This window comes from Coccinella septempunctata, chromosome 8 (genome assembly GCF_907165205.1).
Source record: "Coccinella septempunctata chromosome 8, icCocSept1.1, whole genome shotgun sequence".
Classification (NCBI taxonomy): Eukaryota; Metazoa; Arthropoda; class Insecta; order Coleoptera; family Coccinellidae; genus Coccinella; species Coccinella septempunctata.
Genome location: NC_058196.1, coordinates 17,521,937 through 17,532,362, shown reverse-complemented (window position 1 = coordinate 17,532,362; position 10,426 = coordinate 17,521,937). Strand labels below are relative to the sequence as shown.

The 10,426-nt window shown below is 36.4% G+C and overlaps 1 protein-coding gene across 1 annotated transcript in view; it reads left to right on the top strand.

Moving 5' to 3' along the window:
• Positions 1 to 504: 504 nt before the first annotated feature.
• Positions 505 to 10,426, top strand: part of LOC123319455 — a 33,806-nt gene continuing 23,884 nt past the window's right edge. The window contains exons 1-3 of the transcript XR_006538488.1: positions 505 to 533; positions 4,383 to 4,472; positions 4,531 to 4,686. The gene's annotated coding sequence lies outside the window, so the exon portion shown is untranslated. The remainder of the gene's footprint in view (positions 534 to 4,382; positions 4,473 to 4,530; positions 4,687 to 10,426) is intronic.

Sequence of the window (10,426 nt, the reverse complement as noted above, 5' to 3'; positions counted from 1 at the left end):
TCATTGTCTCAAAAGAAATCGAAGTGATCGCTATTGATTTCTTTCTTTCTTTAATACCTGATATTTTGACTGAATATAATTAATTCGAATATTGTTCAATTCATTAATTTCACTTTGTTGAGTTTCTGACCACCGGGACAGATTAATTGTTGCATTTCTGTTTTCCTCATTTTGAACTGGGTCATCAGCTGTATATATTTTTTGACTTGGAAATCATTGTATGGATCACTGTAATCACAATTGTTGTAATAAATTCGGTTTGTGAGTACTTGTTATCGCTACCACCTTAGATAACCCCGAACTCTGTCTCCGACTAGTAGGTACCTGGGTGGGTTTGCTATTTCTCCCTATTGAAAGAATAGCTGGCGCTCGAGATAAATCCCTTTGCAAACTAAACCCGTTACAAACTTCTCGTTTTCTCCTTTCATTTCAGATTGATTGAAGACGGTAACCAAACCTTCGGATATTGTTGTATCGCCATATATGTACTCGGAACAATATGTGTGGCAATGCTGGAATACATTTGTCTAGTAGTAAGTACATATTTATAATATCAATGATTTGAATATTGTTAGTATGACAAGGATAATGCCTTCATATACTAAAGCAGCAAAGACAGTAATCGCAATTAATTCAGATACATAACATCCATTGTCCATTGATATAAAAATCAACGAATGCTACGTAATGATGCCCAGAAGACTCAGAAGAGTCAATTTTTCGGGAGTTTCGTCTCGTTTTCGACACGAGGCAAGACTTCTTGCCTCATTGGTGAGACGAGACTAGACTTTTCACGGTCTCGTCTCGAGTGTCGTACGAGAGGGTCGCAGAGGTCTCGTAGTCTCGTGAATATTTTGGATAATAAAGGAGTTTAGCTTACGAATTTAAAACCTTGGAATCATTTCTTCGCATTAATACCACTCTTTTCCGATATTGTTTAAATCGAAAATTTCATTACAATGATCAAGAGCAGAATTTCTTCAGTCTACTTCAATAAACATACCAAGACGTACGCACTTTGTAAAAACTTTCAAATTATGTCAGTATTCACGAGATGGTGGTCTTTGATATATTCAATAAATATTCCATTTATTTGTGCGTTCACTCTGAAAAACTGAATAAATAGATCGTAAAGTGATGCAGCCGTCACATATTATACAAATAATAATACGACTTGTCGGAGTTGGGATGTTGCGTTTTGCAGAAAAACCCTTTGTAGCCCTTCAATAAAAATTGGTGAAGGGGGTTATTCCTATTATTGTTCAGGGCAAAAAATGGGACCAGATATGCCTTGATAAGCTATTGCTGTGGAAAAACATTACAATATAAAATTATAATTTTAGTTCTTTATACTCAGTTCATTGTCAGGCAACAATTTTTTCTAGTTGATTTGCTCCTGACAAATAAGTGCAACAATTTACGCAGGAGCAATTCGTTTATTTAATTTTTTAATTGATTTTGTTTCAGAGATTGGGAGTGAAAACCCTAAAAAGTTTCAGGAAATGCAGAATCCTCCCAGAATAATTTTCAATCGATACTAGGAAGCATACTTTTCATGAATTGAAATTCACCTCTGAGATCATGAAGTCTTTGATTTTGTTTTTCTCAAGAACGGATGAAATTATCGTGTTTATATAATATTACCAATAGGTATTTTATGTTCAAATGATTCTTACATCCTACTTTCTAATCGAAATAACTATGAAGTTTCGTCAAAATAGCTACCATTTTATTTATTTATATTCATATAATAAGATTACTTTCCCAAAGTCATGCCTCTGTGACGATTATGATGACACTGAGAAATTAACGCTCAAATTATCAGCGAAAATCGAATAAAAACACCTTTTTCACAGCAATATTTCACTCAGTCCTATTTGATTTGATTCGATTTGATTTGAATCGTAATATTTCGATTCGAATTATTATTCCACTCCGTATACTGCTATTTTAAAAGACCCTCTTTCTTTCATACATTGATGTATTATGACAGGTGTCCAGAGCCGGAACTAGGATTCTGGCGCCTGTGGCGAATTCTCATAATGCGCCCCTAAGAAATTCTCTTTCTTATGTTGATTTGTATTTATCTTTCATAATCGAATACCTAGCTTTTTTTGCTCAGAAAAATTTTTCCTATTTTAAAGAAATTGATCCAAATAAAATCAAAATAAATGGGATACAAAATAACAATAACATGCATTCAAAATGAACTATAATTTGACTTTTCTTGCTATGGTTTCTGCAAGAATATCAATGATGTCGTATGATTCTTTTTAATTGATGGGACTGCTATGCTAAATAAGTCAGCACTTCCTGTACAGTTGAGGACCTCAAATAGGTTTTCACGAATTTCAATTTGTTGAAAGAACGTTAATACGTAGCTGCGGCAGCTGTAGTTACTGATAGAGTCAAGAATATTTTGAGTGGCCACAAAAGCGCATGAATCTGAATCGGAACTATACTTCAATGCTTTCTTGTTTAGTTCGCCATGTAGAAAGTCTTGCAAACATATTCCCTCGAGAAAGCTGTCTTCAGCAACTTCTGGTAAAACACTGAATCTTTCTTCAAGTTGCACTGAAATAGAGTGCAATACTTGAATGAGGTCTTTTTTCAGCTTATTCTTCTAGTCAAAATTAAATGTTTCATCATCAGCTTCTCCAACAGGCTTTTTTATTTTTCTTCTCTTTTCCTCTTCTGTAATCTCTATCTGTGATAATTAACCAGCTCTCCAGTTTGAATGATTTCCAGGCTCATATTATAATTCAGTCAATAACTAAGTATATATTATAATAAGAAGAAGTAAAATCTTTAGAAACCAAAATGCTTGAGCGTTGTCTGCGATAAAAGGAGCTATAATTGATATTATCGGCTAAGATTTTGCGCCTCAATCGGTCTCCGATAGTTTTTTTGTGAGTAGATCTCGACATGGTCTTTGTTATCGCGTTGGTTGTCATGCGACGCCACAGCCTTCTATAGAGACGTTCTTTAGAAGGCTGAGGCGGCGCATTCTGTTTTCAGACTGATGGTGTGGACTATATAGTAATTTATTATTATTTTTTATAATATTATGTTTTGTGTTAAATATTGAATGAAAAATATTCAATTGGAGAGAATACAGTTTTTTTATTATTTTTATTTTGCGCCCCCAGATCGCTAGCGCCCGTGGCGACCGCCTCTCTCGCCACGCCCTCGTCTCACCTCCGTCGTTTTCTTAAATTTGTCCAATGCATACAAACAGGCGTATAATAGCTTTCCTAGACTTAAGCAAAGACTTTGATAGCGTCAGCCACGAAATACTGTTTCAATTACAAAGGTTATATATATACTGCTAGATAAGCTACAATATTATGATGTTAGAGCATGGACACACAAACTAATTCGATCATATCGCCGACAAATAGTAAAGCGGAATGGTTGCAGTTCTGATCCTGTCGAGGTGAAATGTGGTGTTCCTCAGGGATCTATTTTAGGGCCAATTTTCTTCGGTTCGTTTGTCAACGACATGTTTCATATAATGTAATGTAATCATCTTTGAGCTGATGGAGCGAGCATATTGAAAATCTTCCTAAAAAATTGTTAACTTCCACTTTTCTAATCAGAAGGATGAGACAAATAACTAACTTCGGCGATTGTCGTAGGCAGCTGCTAGGGTTCATTATGCTACTGGGTAACGATATAGTTACTGCACAATGACTGCTGCACACATAGTGCAGCTTGCCGTACAGTTCTTGCACAGCTATTGTTGCATTTAAAGTGCGGCTTGCTGTAATGTGTAAAGTTTTTACACAGTATAGAATGTATAGAAATGTTTTTACACAGTGACTGCTACATTTAAAGTGCATCTTGCTGTAAAGTTTGAGCACAGTGACTATTGTATAATAAAATACAGCTTGCTGTATAGTTTTTGTACAGGGACTACTGCATATAAAGTGCAGCTTACTGTACAGTTTGAGCACAGTGACTACTGTATATAAAATACAGCTTGCTGTACAGTTTTTGCACAGTGACCAAACTGCATATAAAATACAGCTAGCTGTACAGTTTTAGTACGTAACTGCTGCATTTGAAGTGCAGCTTGCTGTACAGTGATTGCAATACCATCGCTGTTTTTTAAGTGGAGCTGTGGCTGTATATCAACTGCAGTTTGTACTGTACAGTAACTGCACAATCCACCGGGACATATACGGTCCTTTTTGGTGCAGTTACTGCATTACCGTCACTGCAGTCAAATGAAGCAACGATGTGCAGTTTTTGTACAGTGACTGGATTTCAGTGTTTGCTGGGTAGGCTTAGATCGATTGAGATTATAACATTATTATGTATCTGAATCAATTTCGATTTATTCTTCGAATTTTAATCAATATAGAATTCTCACTCAACAGGATGGTAATCTCAAAAATATTATATTTTTATGTGGTTGTATCAGTTTACAATATACATGGTGCAGCGTAGGACAAAATTTGGAAGACAAGGTAAAAGAAAATATTCAACAGAAATTCAACAAATCACAGAATATCATCAATTTTTCAGCATCAGGAATTGATATTTTCTATTGAAGATCTACCATGGTATAACATGTCTACACAAATGAAGAAAAATTATCGACTTTTTCTAGGAAGTGTTCACATGCCACTTCGAGTCAGAATATATCCACATGTAATTGTTAACAACAGCTATTTACTCTCTGTGAGTCAAGTTGAATATTTCGATATTTTCAAAAACTTCACAAGTTTTCTTATATTTCAAAATTATGATGTGATTCTTCAAAGTATTACCAGAAATTTCATTTCATCGACAAAGAGTAGATGCTGACCGTGGTTTCGGTCTCATTTGACCTCGTCAAAGCAACAAAACCCCTTCGTCAACGAAACTAGAACGAATTGCCGGCTCCCTTTATTCCATGATTTCCATGTCAGTAGCGGATATTCATTCATTCATTCATTCATTCATTGCTGTATCCCGTTACCGGGGGCGGTAATTAATCTAGAAAAAAACAGACTTATAATTCTCTTGGGTCTCTTCAGTCATAGCGGATATTTAATATAATATTCAGGGCCTGTTCCGATATTGCTGGTTTTACTGGCCAGTAATCGAATAACAATAGAACTCGAACGACTGGGCCAATAGGCATCTTCTCTGAAATACTGACAGTACTGTTCAGGAATATCGGAACAGACGGGATGTATATAAATTTAATACACCGAGCGACATCTGACAGAGAAACGGTTTCTCTGTCGGGTGTCGCTACTGTGTATTGATTGTATGACCTATTGTATTACCTCTTTGAAGGATCACGTTCAATATTGATTTTGTTCGTTTTTCAGGTTTTTCAAGGGTCTTACACCATAATTACATTCTTGATAAATTCAATGAACAGAAGTTGAACACAATATTACATAATTAATGATTATTTGAAATTTATATTATAACACTTCTATCGTTTGGAATGTAGTTATCACTTAATTTCTTGAAATAAATTGAATGTTCAAGGACACATGCCAATTTTAATGCCCATTCAAAAAATATCAAGATAATGAACTTGTACAAGATAATAATAATAATAATAATAATAATAAAAATAATAATGAAAGATGATGAAACAAAAAATAATGGAAATATGCCAAAATGATCACTAACACAAAGGAAAAATTTTGGAGTGACCGTTTTGATTCGTCTTTGTATGATTTGTCTGTATATGTTGTAATAAACGATATATACTCAATCGGTATTTTGACATGTTGACTCCCCATGTAAAAAATTGATGGTTTAAAATGTATTCCCATTTTTGTATTTCTTGTATATTTTGTCTCCTGTGAATGAATAAATGAAAAAAACTAAAAACCCTTCAATTTTTTAACTTTTCATCATCTATGTGAACAATATTGAATAAAAATCTAACTACCACGTTATTATGCTGAACAGTAAGTGGCATTCAGCCAGGTAATTCTCATTTTGAACTGCTCGAGATTATGCTCCGATGGAAGAACATCAGCTGGAAGCCTGTTCCATAATTTTTCAGAATTTTGACAAACAGTAGTTCTCGTAGTTGATGGAATAGCAGAGGGATGTGCAAGCTTTGTTCTGCGTGAGAATCTGGTATCCTTTCCCAGTCAACCAGAAATGTAACAGTAAGTCGCAGGGAGTACCCAAAAATATCGCATTGAAGAGCTTCTTTGAAAATTTTCATGGATGTACTTAAGATTTCACATTGTGGACATTAACGTCCGCATATTGTTAAGTTTGCGAATTCCTCAACTTTAGATCCCTAGTGGTTGCATGTATTATAACATCATATCGAGATGTTCCGATAAAGTGAACATAGCTACTACTATGCAACTTCTCTCTGTTGATATTTTTGAAATATTGAATCTGTGATATTTTTAGAACATGAAATGATGTGTTGTGAATAGATTTCGATGAACTCTATACCCAGCGACTTCTCTAAGAAAAACTTTCAGTAACTGTCTGAAATGTTCTATCGAATGATAAGTATTTACCCTGTGTGATTTATGAAAGAATAACCGTATTTGATATTCAGGGTTTAATATTAAAATATAATAGTGATTGGCGACGTTTCGGGCAGTGCCCTTTTTCTAGCCTGTAAAAAAATGTTCTATTTATCGTCTCGAGGTTAACTCATAACCTAAATCCCGCTATGCAAACCGTGGTGTGACTATTCGTGTTTCGTGCTGTGACTGCGTTGTTTTGAGAGAATGAACAAACAAAATCTTTATGAATGAATTTTGAGAATAATTTTTTCAACCGAGCTGTTCATCTATTATTAAATTTCGTTTTAGTTAAGTGTAACTTGACGTTGATTGATTAATTAATGTGCAGTAAAAGGTGAGTAGTAGTAGTAGAAGTAGGTGAAATAATGACTATATCCCTCTTATCCTCCCCATTTTTGCACCTTTGTAACGTTCAACTTTCAACATACCTCATATGAATTTAGGTGATTATTAAGTCATAAGTAACATTCACAACCTTCAAAATCAAACTTGTAATTGATTTAAATTATCGATAGAACTTCGAATTATTATTTTAGATACTGTGCTAAAAAAAATCACCTTTTACTGTTGTTAGATTTTTCATGACACACAATTTATTACTAACAATACAGCTCTGATTTTTTCTTCTTCAGCTGGACCATGCCGTTCCTGAAGTGGAATGAAGATTTATAACAAGATATACGTTCTTTATTTTATATATTTGTATTTGTATGAAACATATTATAATCTTGAATGAAAATATATCAGTAATTCATATAGTTGTTCAATTTCGCTTTTGAGGATGAGAGCAGAATGCGAAATATATGTAGGTAAGAGTAAACACAGGGTAAAAATGAGGCGTTCAGAGCTAAAGAGGCCCAAGCTACAATTTTTCTGAAATTGAGTTTACGAGTATATAAAATTTTGATTCATTTTTAGGCAGTTCTTACTGTTAATTCAATTTCAGAAAAATTATAGCTTGGGTCACTTTTGCTCGGAACGCCTCGAATATAGAGTGCAAATTGATTGCCACGATGGTAATTATCAAATTGGAAAGTGGAAAGAAAAAGCTAGGGAAATACAAGCTTACGCCGATAACCATGATTACAGGCGTTTTTTCGAAGCTATTAAAACTGTTTATGGTCCAAGCAGAAAAGCTAACTTTCCTATAAGAGATACTAATGGAGCTATTCTAACTGAAGACAGAAAAATTCTCGAAAGATGGAAGGAGCATTACTCACAGGTCTTGAATCAAAATAACGACTCGGATTTGTCCATTTTAGACCTGCTCCCCTCGTATAGTCCGATGACATCGCTTGATGACGAAATCTCAATGTCGGAAATCATAAGTGCGATTAAAAATATGAAAAATGATAAGTCACCTGGTCTAGACGGCATTCCAGCGGAGATATTCAAGGCCTTGGATGAAGACATTGTCAATAGTCTCCTAACACTATTCCGCAAGATCTGGGAACAGGGAGATGTGCCACAAGACTTCAGAGACGCTTTAGTTATCAACCTCTATAAGAACAAAGGCGATACGTCGAATTGCAACAACTACAGGGGCATATCGTTGCTTAGTGTGGCCGGTAAAATTCTCTCGAAGATTATGGCTAATCGTCTAGTTCCACTCTTGGAGAAGCTATTGCCTGAATCCCAGTGCGGTTTCAGACCAAATCGAGGTACGGTGGACCTAATATTCACACTGCGACAGCTGCAAGAGAAGGCCCGTGAACAACAATCAAGGGTCTATACAGCCTACATCGATCTAAGTAAGGCGTTCGATTCGGTGAATCGGAGAGCGCTATGGAAAATCATGGCACGTCTTGGAGTACCCGAAAAATTCTTAGCAGTGTGTAAAAGCCTTCATACCAACAACACCGCTAGAATACAGCATAATGGCTCCACAACCGACCATTTCTCAACCAACTCTGGAATAAAACAAGGCTGCGTATTAGCGCCTTTACTGTTCAATATTTTCGCCATAGCTGTATCGATGATTGCTGACATGAGTATGCCTGTAAGAGGTGTTGGGATAAGATTCAGATTTGATGGTGGCCTGTTTAACCTGAAGCGCCTCAGAGCAAAAACCAGTACCAAGTTTATCACTGAACTTCAATATGCAGACGACTGTTCACTTATCGCTAGCAGCTCGGAGGATCTACAGATAATGTTGGACACCTATAAACATATATACGAGGCTTTAGGCCTTAGACTCAATATCGACAAAACCAAAATCCTGGTTAGTCCGCCAGAAAGCCTTCCAACAGATATCAGCCTGGAGAATGAAACTCTAGAACAGGTCGAGCAGTTCAAATACTTGGGAAGCTTCATAAATACTAGGGCTAACCTTGACACGGAAATACACAACCGTATCAATTCGGCATCACGGGCATTCTGGAAGCTAAAGGATAGAGTGTTTCAAAATCACGACCTCAATCTGAAGACCAAGACAGCTGTTTACAAGGCAGTGGTCCTCCCAACGCTTCTTTACGGAAGCGAAAGCTGGACGCCCTACAGGCGACATATTAAACAGCTTGAACAAACGCAACAACGTCATCTAAGACAGATAATGCACATAAGATGGTTCCACAAAGTTTCAAATGCAGAAGTCTTGCAGCGCCCGAGTTGTACAACAATTGAGACTCAAGTAACGAGGGCCCGACTGAGATGGAGCGGCCACATTCTGAGGATGCAAGACACAAGACTCCCCAAAATAGCTCTATATGGCGAATTCACTGAGGGAGCCCGGAAACCAGGATGCCAGTACAAGCGGTTCAAGGATACACTACATCAATCCCTAAAATCAGTTAATGCCAATCATAACTGGGAACAACTAGCATTAGACAGGTCACAGTGGAGGTCTTTGGTACACAGTTATAATGGAGACTCGAGAAGGATACAGCGGCGGCCAGATCTGGTTGGTGACTATCCATGCCCGGAGTGTGGTAGGATATGTAGGTCACGGTTGGGACTCTACAGTCACAGGAAAGCACACATTCGCAATAAGCCCTGAAAAATTATAAGTCTGTTCGCCCCCTTTTTTTTTTTTTTTCCTTTTTTTTTTTTTTTCTTTTTTCCTTTTTTTTTCTTTTTCCTTTCTTTTTCTTTTCTTTTTGTTTTCTCCCGCTTTCGTCTTTTTGTAGATTCATTCCCGGCAACGGGATACAGCAATGATGATGATGATGATGATGATGATGATGATATCAAATTGAACATGAATATAACTTCAATAGAGGATACACTTTGGTAGTTTATCCTGTCAAAATAATCGTTCCAAAAACCTTAAAAATGAGAAGTCGCAATGTTGCTGTCTATGGTGCTTTTTTTACACCTACTATGTGATGTACTGGGTAATTACCCGCGATATGCAATGTTGCGGACATTAAGCACTCTCCAGTAAGTACTGGTGGCCTTTTTTTAAATCAACATTGTGAAGTCGCATTTCCACAGTGGTAATTCCCATCAACTTCCCTGTGACTGAAACTGGTTGACTGGCTTTTGAAACAGGCACGTGTAGTATATCCTCTGATGTTCTAACGGCTGTAGACTGGCTTCAGGTAATAAAGCAATTTTACTGCTTTCTTCTGGATGTAATCCAAGAGTTGCAATGAATTTTGGGCGCCGAGCTCAAACCAAGAGAGCACTATTCAATACTTGGTCTGATCTGAGCATACTACACTAAAGGATTCTGTGGATTAACTCCTCCATAATTGCGTCTAAAGTATCAGTCAAGTAGTGGATAACAAAAAAAAAACACTTGTTTTAATCAAATACTTTGACGACTAGTTTCGATCAGAGGCCTTCTCAGGTCAACATACACCAACATAAAAGGACAATGGGCGGGTATAGATCTCATCTCATTTTAAATTAAAAAATTAATTCCGAAAAAACAAGTATCATCGAGCAGAAGATGAAAAGAATGTTACAGAATTGAA